The 10,731-nt window shown below is 52.1% G+C and overlaps 1 non-coding gene across 1 annotated transcript; it reads right to left on the bottom strand.

Annotated features, from left to right (window-relative positions):
- Positions 1–266: 266 nt before the first annotated feature.
- TRNAI-UAU (transfer RNA isoleucine (anticodon UAU)) lies at positions 267–358 on the bottom strand. Its single transcript is given in 2 exon segments — positions 267–302; positions 321–358. It is a non-coding gene; the product is annotated as a tRNA-Ile (tRNA).
- Positions 359–10,731: the final 10,373 nt, after the last annotated feature.

Here is a 10,731-nt window from a genome sequence, read left to right as displayed (position 1 = left end):
ATATGAAAGCAGACTCCTGTCCTCTTCCAAGAGCACTGTTCCAAGCCCTGTCTCCTTGGTAGCCCATCAGATGGTTGCTTCTTCATCCACAAGCAGCATTTCAGGCTGAGATAGATAGTGATCAATTCCATGATATACATAAGGACTATGTTAAGTTAAAGTATGTCCAGTAGGCACCTCAGGGGTACCCACACACTTTTTTTCAGAGATGCTAGGGTCGGAAGGGACCCCCAACGGATCATCAAGTCTGACCCCCAAAAGTCAAATGCTCCAGGTGAGGCTTGAACTCACAACCTTGGCATCACTTCTCCATACTACTTTATAAGTACCACATGCTAACCCATTGCACCACTGGAGCTTGTCTGCTTCTTTATGTATTTATTTAAAGAATTTTCAGATGGAAAAATCTTTTTAATCAAACCCAAATGTAACTGGTTTTCAGGAAAAAATTTAAGAGTCTAAAAGAAAAAATGAAGTCTTCAGAGAAGCTGAGACTTAATTGTCAAAGTCTGGTACACAAATAAGTTACACAAATAAGTGTAAGTTAAATAAGTTACTTGAAAGGTTGGAATAAGAAATAGTTAGATACTTTCTAATAAGTCTCTGAACTGTTATCATCTCTCTAGGTGTGGGCTCCTGCTGAAAGGCTTTTACCTTGTCAGGATCTAGTCAGAGCCTTTGGGAAGACAGCCAGGCCATGACTAGCTGCTAACTCAGGGGCAGGCAATTATTTTGGGTTGAGGACCGCTTACTGAGTTTTGGCAAGCTATCGAGGGCCACATGATAGGCAGCCGGGGCAGATAAATATTAATTTTCTAAATTTCTTAGGGGCCCTGCAGGCCCGATAGAATGGCCTGGCAGGCCACATCTGGCCCCTGGGTTGCATTTTGCCCACCCCTATGCTAACTTAATGTGCTCAGCAGCACCATGTGCAAACCCCTCATACAGCTTGCTATCTTCCAGCGTCAAGTCAGTTCTGAGGCTGCTGTGACCGCTGGGACACCTTGGATGCAGCACCTTAGATGCGGTAGATCTTTCCATGTAGCCACGTACATATGGTGCCAACGGTGGGCTGATTAGCTCTGCTAGGACGTCCCAGGACTAGCATGCCCAAAGCTGTGTGGTGTTTTGGTGCAGGGGAAGAAACTCTGCTGGTCACACTGTCTTTGTCTGCAGGAAATAAGCCAAGTATCGCCCACTCAGTGCCAATGTTCGTTGCAATTTCCTCTTGTATTCAATTTTGTATCCATTCCTTGGCGCTCTCTACCAGGCTCTGATCTGACACCTCTCCTGCCATGCTGTTTCCACACCAGAAGGCCATCAGCTGTGCTGCTGATTCTTGCAAGGCCCATTCATCTGCCTGGGGGGTGGTGTTGATATTCTTCTGCTGCAGCTTTGATCCCCCATGGCACCCTCAAGTGGCCATGCCCGCCTGCCGCTATCACAGATTGTGTGAGGTAGGTGCTTTCCTTAGCCAGAAGCACCAAGCACTGAGACTGACTGTAGTTGCCAAGTCAGGTGATGGTTTGTCAGTGAGAGACAGTTGGGTGCCAGCTCTTTTTAGTGCTTAGTTTGGCTTGCTCACATCTATGCAAACACACAGCTTCTCCGGCTGCCCTGTGGCATTAGCAATGGCACCTTGTTTTCCCATCTGCTTCCTTTCTTCCATGATTGCTTTTCTCTCTGTGCCGTGAATAAACCGCAAGGTAGGAGCCAAATGGATTTAGCTATTTCCAGGTGCAGCCTCTCCAAGAGACATTGCAGTCCTTCAAAGGCATCAGGGTGATCTAGCTGCTTGACCATGGTGACACACAGGGCATGGTCTGCTCTAAATATGTATTTGGCTTTGTAAGTGCACTGATTGTATGAAGTGCTAGTCCTAGGTTCAGGGTCACTAAGCTCATAAGTTAATTTGATGTAGTTAAAAGCAGTGGCTTCCCTGTGGCCTGTAGACTGGCTAAAATTTCAGGCATGTCTTTTCCTTGGCAATGTGTTTGCAGTCTGCGTTGTCCTGGTGATATTCTGGCCATGCTGTCATATCATTTCAATTTGGCTTTGCTCAGCTGGGGTTTCTCTTTCTTCCCTTGTATAAGGCTGAGGGAAGCCTCTCTGTAGCCCAGCACATTTGCTTCTATCCCACTGGCTATTTCAGTCTGCTGTTTGTGTGTGCTGCTGCCTTGCCTTTGCATCTGGTGCTTGTCTGAGCTGTGCAAGCCATTTATTTGTGCTCGTTTGCTCACCCTTAATGCTCTCCATGCAAAACCTCTTCTTTTGAGTTACTACTTCCCTCCTCAACATGGTGCCATGTTTTCTATTACTTGTCCTGTCTGCAAATATGAGCACTATGATTTTTCTTGCCACAGTTATGGCACGGGACTCCATATGTAGGGCATCCTCCATTGTGCTGCTTTTCCCCCAGTGCCTCCAGCTCTGTCTTTATGGTTGTGTTGTCTGTTCCTCTCTGTGTTTGTGCATTTGCTTTGTACAGATGTCAGAGGTGGGTGTAGGTTTACGTATGTTTTAATGCTTTCCCTGGGCTATTTGATGAATTATCTCCATGTCTGCTCCACTTACACTCTGCATCTGGGCATGAGCTTGCTCGCTTGTTTTTATCCACGTTTGTAGCTTTGGCCCTGGGAGCTTTTCTGTTCTAAGCTCCTGCATCTCCCATCCTTGTGACTAATTACTAAACTAGTGAGTGCTGCTCTTAAGATCTGATCACTGTGAATCAGGCCTTCTGTGCAGTTGGCTACTATGCAGCACTTTGGTTTGTCCTGCTTCTTCCATTTGATCCCTTACATCTGGGACAGGTTGTATGGATTGGAAATACTTTCAGACACCTTCTGGATCCATGCAGCTGTTGCTGCCACATTCAGATGCTGCTGGAGCACGTCAGCCATTTCCCACCCCAGCTAATAGCACAGCTGCTCTTGTCCCATGTTCCCTTCTATCCGGTTCCATTGCCGTTCGTGTGACCTCCAGGGTGTCCAGTCACTGACCGGCCAGTCTGCATCCATATCCACCTAGATAGGGAGGGGAATGCCGGCCCGGGCGGCTTTCTCTGGGGGAGTGCTGTGTGTCTCTGCATGTGCACTATATTTAGCACCTGTTTTCTTGCTCCATCAGAATCCGGCTGCCTTGGACGCTGTGTTCAAAACCCAAGTATGAAAGGGGAGAGAGCCAAGGCTATGCCACACCCAGGCTTTATTCCTTCCCCTTCATGTGCCCCCCTCTCCCAGGCAGCACGCCCTAGGCAGAGAGCTCTCTGCATACCTGGGGGGAATCAGAGCGGCACGTTCCTTGCTGAGGAGCGTTTTGTCCTATTCCTTGAGGTCACTAATGAGTCACTGGCTGTGTGTGGAAGGATACCAGGTCTCCTGGCCTGTAACCACCAGACCATGCTGCCTGCTCTGTGCCCAGTTCTTGGACATGAATCCTTGGCCTTGGCCTGTCCAAGCCTGTGCTCTTGTCTTCATTCGGCGTGAGTCAGACCTGGAGCTGAAGGCGTCAGTGCCTACAGGCTGCCATGGCCTTGCCCCTGTCCCCTGCACAGTGTGGGGGAAGCGAGTAGGCCTGCGTGAGTCGACAGTGATCCAATACAGCTTTGGATCTGGCTGCTTCGGATGGCAGGGATCTGATCCAGAGCGCCAACCAGGTTTCCACCTCACTCTGGCCAAAGCGGCTCCAAAGCTTCAGATCTGCCTGGGAGATCCAGCCATGGGGTATAATGGGGAATCAATGAAATATCTATAACTTTGTTGTTTCTTGTCCAATTTGGATAAAACTTGCAGAAATGGTAGCCTCTAATGAGAGAATGAAACCTGCCAAGTTTCATGAATATCAGTCCAGGGGTTTGGGGGGAACTGTATCCCAAATTCTTGAAAGACAAACTCATGTCATGGCTGTGTGTTACACCACAGGGGGGTCAAAACTGCAGGGCTGGTAGCTCTCCCTGAGACCACAAAGCCTGCCAAGTTTCAAGAAGATCAGTGCAGGGGTTTGGGGGGAACTGCCCCTCAAGCTGTGGACAAGCAAAACTCATGACACGGGTGACCTTGCGCAAGTGTGTCAAGGCGCAGCGTGGCGACAGCGGCAGGGATGGCGGCCCCTGCTGAGGCCACGGCTCCTGCCAGCTGTCGAGGAGATGGGTGTAGGGGGGTTCTGGGGCCCTGCACCCCTAGCTGCTGACAGGCAAAACTCGTGCCATGGGGGCTTGTGGGACTGACTGTTTGGGCAGTTGATTGTCTGAAATGATTATTTCCTCTCCTCAGCCTGGTTTTGTAGGTGCTAATTGATGCTCGTTAAATCCTTATGTAGCAGCTAGGTCCTGTGTCTTGAACTGGTCCCTGAGCCCCTGGTCCCCCAGTGAATCATGACTGATTGGTTGGTAACTGGGAACACAGCAGCTTAGCGCCAGGCCTGCAGCAGTGCCTCCCTCCCCGCCCCAGGACAGACAGTCAGTCCCACAGCACCCATGGCACCAGTTTTGCCTGCCCGCGGCTTGAGGGGCAGTTCCCCCCAAACCCCTGCACCCATCCTCTTGAAACTTGGCAGGCTTTGTGGCCTCAGCAAGAGCTACCGTCCCTACAGTTTTCACCTCGCTATGTTGTAACGCCTAGATGTGACATGAGTTTTGCTTTCAAGAATTTGGGGCCCTGCTCCTCCCTCTGGGATGGGTCCTACAGAGACAGACATGCCTGGTCTGGTGGGGCCAGGACAAGCAGGACCAGGTCTGACCCAGAGCCATGGGCTGGCACGGTCAGACCCTGCTGTGAGCAGCCTGAGGGACAGACGGGGGAACTCCCAGACAGGCAGTGAGTGCCGTGCACTGCAGCAAAGTCACTGCAGACACCAGCAGCGCCCGGCCTGGGTCCAGCGGTCACGTGTGGCCCATGGGCTGGTGGCACATTCAGCCCCCACAGCTCCCTACTGCTGCTGGTATTGCTCTCGTTGCAGAAAAACTTGTTCCCAGAATGCTCCTGGGTTTCAAGGCTTTGCCTACATCCTGGACCAAGAGCTGCCACCACCCAGGTCTCACACCCAAGCCCCCTTCCCCAGCTCTGTTGCCGACTCAGGACAGCTTGCCAAGGCCCTGCTCCATCCTGCCCAGGAGCCCCAGCACTCTGCGGCCTGCCCAGCCTGTGTGGGGGCAGCGGGGTCCTAGAAGACCAAGGAGATGTTCATCTGCAGAGGCTCCTGGGGCTGTCTCCATGGCCGGGGAGCACTCGGTGCCCCCGACTCCTGCTTTTCCCAGGTGCAGCCTGGTGGTTGGTTCTCTCCAGAGCCCCTGCCCAGTGGCCCTGACGGCTTGGGAGGACCAGGGGGCTCATGAGGGGTGAATGTGGTGGAAGCAGAGCCCCAGCACTATCCGGTACACCATCCTACCTGGCTCAGGATCATTCACCATGGCAACCAGACATGAATCATCCCTGAAGAGAAAGTTAGATTCCTTCTGTCTTGGGAGGGAGGCGGCTGGTGGGAGCAGCCAGGCCTCTCCCCACACTCCCACGCATCCCAGGGCTTGACTGCTTTGTGTCTTGGCAGAAGTTGCCCCCAGTGTGCTAGGAGCTCATGCGGGGTCTCGCTCACACCCACAGATTCCACATCTTGAAGCTTGGCACAGAGGAGAGGGAGTCACTGCTGGCCCCCCTGCAGCAACAAGCTTCCCCAGCTCTTTTTAGAGGCATTACTAATTTAATCACTTATCCTTTGACCTTGGCTGGGAGCTCCTTGAGACAACAGGGTTGTGCACTTGAAGCCTTCTCAGCCCTTAGTGAAGGGCAGGGCTGGGGTGAGACTTGAACAAGAAGTTTCCTCCCAGCTGCATCCTGGGGGTTGGAGTCAGATGGAGCTGTGAAGTGGCCTGATTAGAAACCACTTCCTTCCCTCCCAGGTTTCTCCTCCTTGATACATGCGAGGTGCTGATCTCACCACTGAGTCCCCCCCACTCCCCTTGCAAAAAAAAATCAGGAGGGGCAGAACCTGAATACCTGATATAAAAAACAAGCAGGGAGGGGAGTTATAAAAGAAACCCTCTGACCTTTCCAAGGCTTTTTATTCCTCATAGAGATAAATGTTGCTCTGTCAGCCTGTCTGCTCATATCACTGCAGAAAACCACCCCTTATGGGCACCCCGAAACTTCACCCATTCCTAGCATGGAGCCTGCTGACAACAACCTGCTTAAACCAAGACCACGGCTCTTCTTGTACCCCTGGATCTTGCTCTGAAAGGTCTGCAAAGCGTGTTGCCAGCTCCTGTAGGAATAGCTCCATGCTGCTAAATACAACAGATGTGCTAGCCAAGAAGGGGTTAATGAGCACCTCTAGGCTCAAGCACCCTTCTCTGCTGCACCTGCAGCAGGTATCTGGGTTGGGAGGTGGAGCTAAGGGGGAGGGGCTAGCTCAGCTGGGGCATGACTGGGGAGGGGAACAGGTCTCCAGTGGATCCCTATGGGTGTGACTTGGGTTGCTGCATGTTAGAGGCTACCTAAGGTAAGGAGGCTTGTGGGGGCTGGAGCCTGAGTTTGTTTGCAGATAGAGCTGTATTTAAGGCTGAAGAACCAGGTGTAGCTTGGGACCTCAAGGTTTGGGGCTGCTAGGTTAAGGCAATGCCAGTCTTCTGGGTGCTGCATTTTGGCTTTGTTGCGGGCTCCTGTAAAGGTGGGTCAGAGGCATGGAGCCTGGATGGGGCAGACTAGACGAGCCAGACTCTGGGGCAAAGGGCTGGGTGTGACCAGGGCTGTGGATCCCCTGGTTGAATTTAGTGGGGGGGGCTGAGTCATCCTAGTACTGGATGCTGTTGGGGGGGTTGACTGGAGACAGGGAAGCTGAGGTAGCTTGAGCAGCATCCTGGCAGGCTACAAAGCGGTGCTGTGTAGTCTACTTGGCCCTGAGGCAGTAGGAGGCTTGGGAAAACTTGGAATCTTTTCCCCCAAAACACCTTGCATGTGATTGTGCCCCTTGTTTTGCTTCTCTGACCAGCCCCACCCTTAGCCCTTGTGCTGGGTTTGGGCAGCAGGTCCATGTGATCCAGTATTAGAAACCAAGCAACTGTTTCACTCAAAGATTTCAAGCCTTGTGAATGTTTCTGCCACTTTTCCTGATTATTTATTTTTTCTCCTCAATGCTGGATTCTATATATGGTTTGATCTCTTCCGCCCTCACTGAAGCACAGCTGCCTCTGGGCTGGGATGTAGCAGCTGTTAAATGCTACAGCAACGTGATTTGAAGTTAGGACGAGAGCTGAAGAAAACCCTGTCCAGTCAAACCCAGGAGGGAGGGACAGGCCCAGAACTGGTATGATGTGTTGTGCATCTTTTGTGGGAAGTCTCACTAGCATGTAGTGGGCTAAAGGGCACTACCAGAATAGTGTCCTTCAATGCGAACGTGATCGGAGCAACGGGGACTGGGCCTGGAGTCCCAGGCTGTTGGGAGGCAGCAGTGCTGTTGATTTAGGCCTGAGTCAGCAGAAAAGCTGTTTGCTTTTAAGAACAATCTGGCATCAAGCATCTGAGATGAGAATGACCCTTGTTGGTCTGGCAAAGAGACAAATGCAGCACTTTAGCAGCTAGCTTAGGAATTCCCTTGGGTCCTGGATCCTGGCAGGAGGCATCTCATCAGGCTGCAATGAGATGGGGTTGGGACGTACCTCCTTGTCTCTCTGCCAGGGAAATTGTCCCAGTTTGACATCTACAAACCCTGCTCTGAGCTGGTCTCTAGCCTTTGTGAATAATTAATACAGTAGCCTAAAGGATCCTCACAAGCCATACCCATACAGCTCTGCTGAAACGTGGCCGCTTCTGGGGTGGAGTGCAGCAGAAAGTGTCCCTGCACAATCCAGCAACCTCAGTCGGGGACTGGGGAGTAGAAATCAGAACTCTAAGCATGATGGCAATGTCTACGTAGGAAGCAATTCTTCAGCTGCTGCCACCTGTGTGTTTTACTGCGTACAGACTGGGTTCTTGGGTGCTGTCCCTTTAATTGGAGCATGTATTGCTCTGCATATCCCCACTGAAGACATGGCTGCCACTGGTTGCTTGGATGTATGCAGCACGTTCTGGAGGAGACCATGCTGTGCTCTCTCTTCTGGAGACTTGGGGTTGGCTTTGGCAGTTTTTTAATACCTCCAGGGTCAGCAACTGCTTGTTTGGCATCTGGCCACTATGTACTGATGCTTGAGACTTAGTTGTGGTCCATCCTATTTCTTATTCACTGTGGACATTGGGCTCTGCACAAGATGCAGACTCTGTCCTTGGATGGCTGGATGGTCTATGCTTCCAGTGAAGTTCAGCTATAAGGAAATCCCACTTCCTCTGTATTATGAGTTGTTCCAGACTTTACCATGGAGGCAGCAGCTCCCCCTCACCTCTGCTGGGCAGGCAGTACTGACTTATCCTGGGCTCAGAACTATTTTAGGATCATAGGAAAGTAGGGATGGAAAGGACCTCACAAGGTCATCTAATCCCACCTCTGCTCAAGGCAGGATCATCCTTGAATAAACCATCCCAGCCAAGTGTCTGTCTAACCTGCTCTTGAAAACTTCTGAAGATGGAGATGCCACAACTTCTCTAGGCAGCCTGTTCCAGCGCTTGACCACCCTTACAGTCTGCAAGTTCCTCCTAATCTCCCACCTAAACTTCCCTTGCTGAAGCTTGAGGCCATTGTTCCTTGTCCTGTACCTTTTGCCCCTCTGACATGGGTAATTAGCCAGTGTTTGAGCCCCTGCCAAGTTGCTAGCATTAGAAGAGGAAATCTGATTGTAGGAGTCAAGTGCATTCCTTGGTTTGATCTTTTACATTTCCAAAGACATGCAGTCTGCAGTCCCTCAACCCGGGAGGAACAAACCAGAGCAAGTGTCTTCCTTGCTCATGAATCCTCTAGCCTGCTTCTCCGGTGCAGTCAGTGTCCAAGCAGCTCTGTCTCTCTGTTCCTTACCATGCTGTCGACTGCCCCTCTCCCAGGCTGCTCATTTTCCTCTTTGCTTGCTTCTTGCATGTGGCTCAACAAAAAATCCTGTGTCCGCAGTCTGGGATCTGTTCAGCCTAGGGCAGGCACTTCAAACCCAGCCCTGTGTCTTGGGCAATGTTTTGAGCTATCAGCATAAGAGTTGGCTTAATTGCTTCTTCCATTTAGCACATCCATCTGCTTTAACTAGGCCCACCTTTGCCCAGAGATGACAGATCTCTTGGAGGGCAGCCATTCAAAATGCTGGGCAGAATAGTATTTAACTGGCTGTTCCCATTCTCCCTACATGAGCCTCATTGGGTGAGCAGAGTCAGGCTCTGGTGGATGGGTGAGGGGCTGTGTGTGTCTCATCTTTTGAAGGCCTCAAAATAAATAAATAAAAAATACTGCATACATCTCCTAGTGAAGTTGGAAGCAGGGGTACTGCTGTCTGACCTGCCACTCAAATTTGTGGCTAGGGAAAGGCAGGGGGATATATAAATATTGCAGCTGAACCATGGGGGATGGCTAGGAAATTTCCTTTGGTGTTTGCCGTGCTTAGGAGCTGCCTCTAGATCAGGGACCAAATCAATGGGGCAGCTTGGAGCTGGCTGTAAATGGATGAAGTGGCCTTGAGCACGCTGTAAGAATAGCAGGAGGCCCAAGAGCTGGCTGGGGGTGGAGAAGGAGCCCTGTCAGGTAGGCTCAGCTCCTGCTGGCTCTAGGATCTTCTATGCCACAAGCTCAGCCATGACTGGGTGAAAAGAGGGCTCCCTTAGCCCTAGGAGTACAGAGCTCCCCCCTAGCTGGGGAGCTGCCATTAGAGGGGACACTGTGCACCCATAATCAACCCAGCAGTGGCAGCCACAGCTGAGTCCTCTGTGGCCCAGAGACAGACCGGGGTTTATCCCGCTCCAGGCATCAGGGTTTCCTGGGCTCTGCTCCCTGCCCTGCCCCAAACTTTGTGCCTTGTTGTCTTGGGGACAGCACTGCTGGAGGCCACTGAGGGCCTCCAACAAGTTCCTGTTGTGTGGTGACCATGTGGCCAGAGTTGTTGTGCATCTGGCATTGCCTGCCCTGCCTTTCTCTCTTTGAAGGGTTTGATGATTCCAGTCCCACGCAGCCTCCCTCAGTGCTTCCCCTGCCTCCCCAGGGCACGCCCTATGGAGCAATGACCCTTAGTTCCTGGGCAGGTGGGAGCAGCCCCGACAGCTAGGACAGCTGGGCACAGTGCAGCACATCAAGGCCAGGGCCCGGCAGCAGGAACAAGGGCTCCCGTATCCTGCTTGAGAGCCAATACTATGCAGTTTGCTGCGCGGCCTCAGTTTATTCTGCCCTTTCTGGCCTCCCCTTCCTGCCACTTGCTCCATCCCTCTCTCTGTCTTCCATTGCAGCACGTAGCTGATGATCACAGACAGATGGAGAAGGAAGAGGGCTGTCAAGACAAGACGTGCTGCTATAGAAACCCAGTGAGATCTGTCCTCTGATGGAGCTGCAGCTTGTGGTGGTGGCTCAGAGTGGAAGAGGGCGAAGAATCCCCCGGTTTGAAACCCGCTGCTTGAGGCAGGGTGTGACTGGGAGCACTGGGATGGACCACTCTGGAACCAAAGCCGGTCCTTGTGGGGGGTGAATCGGGGCAACCACCCTGGGCCCTGCATTTTGGGGGGCCCTGTGGACAGTGCTGTTGGCACACGCTGAGGGTGCCACCTCTCCGCGTGGCCGCCGCATGTCACCAGCTTCATGCTCCAGCTGCTTGCCACCGCCCTGCACTCCACGCTCCAGCCGCTC

Source organism: Crocodylus siamensis, chromosome 11 (genome assembly GCF_052110815.1).
Source record: "Crocodylus siamensis isolate JL-2025a chromosome 11, ASM5211081v1, whole genome shotgun sequence".
Taxonomy (NCBI): Eukaryota; Metazoa; Chordata; order Crocodylia; family Crocodylidae; genus Crocodylus; species Crocodylus siamensis.
Note: the sequence above shows the minus strand (reverse complement) of the source record. Positions and strands in the feature narration are given on the sequence as shown.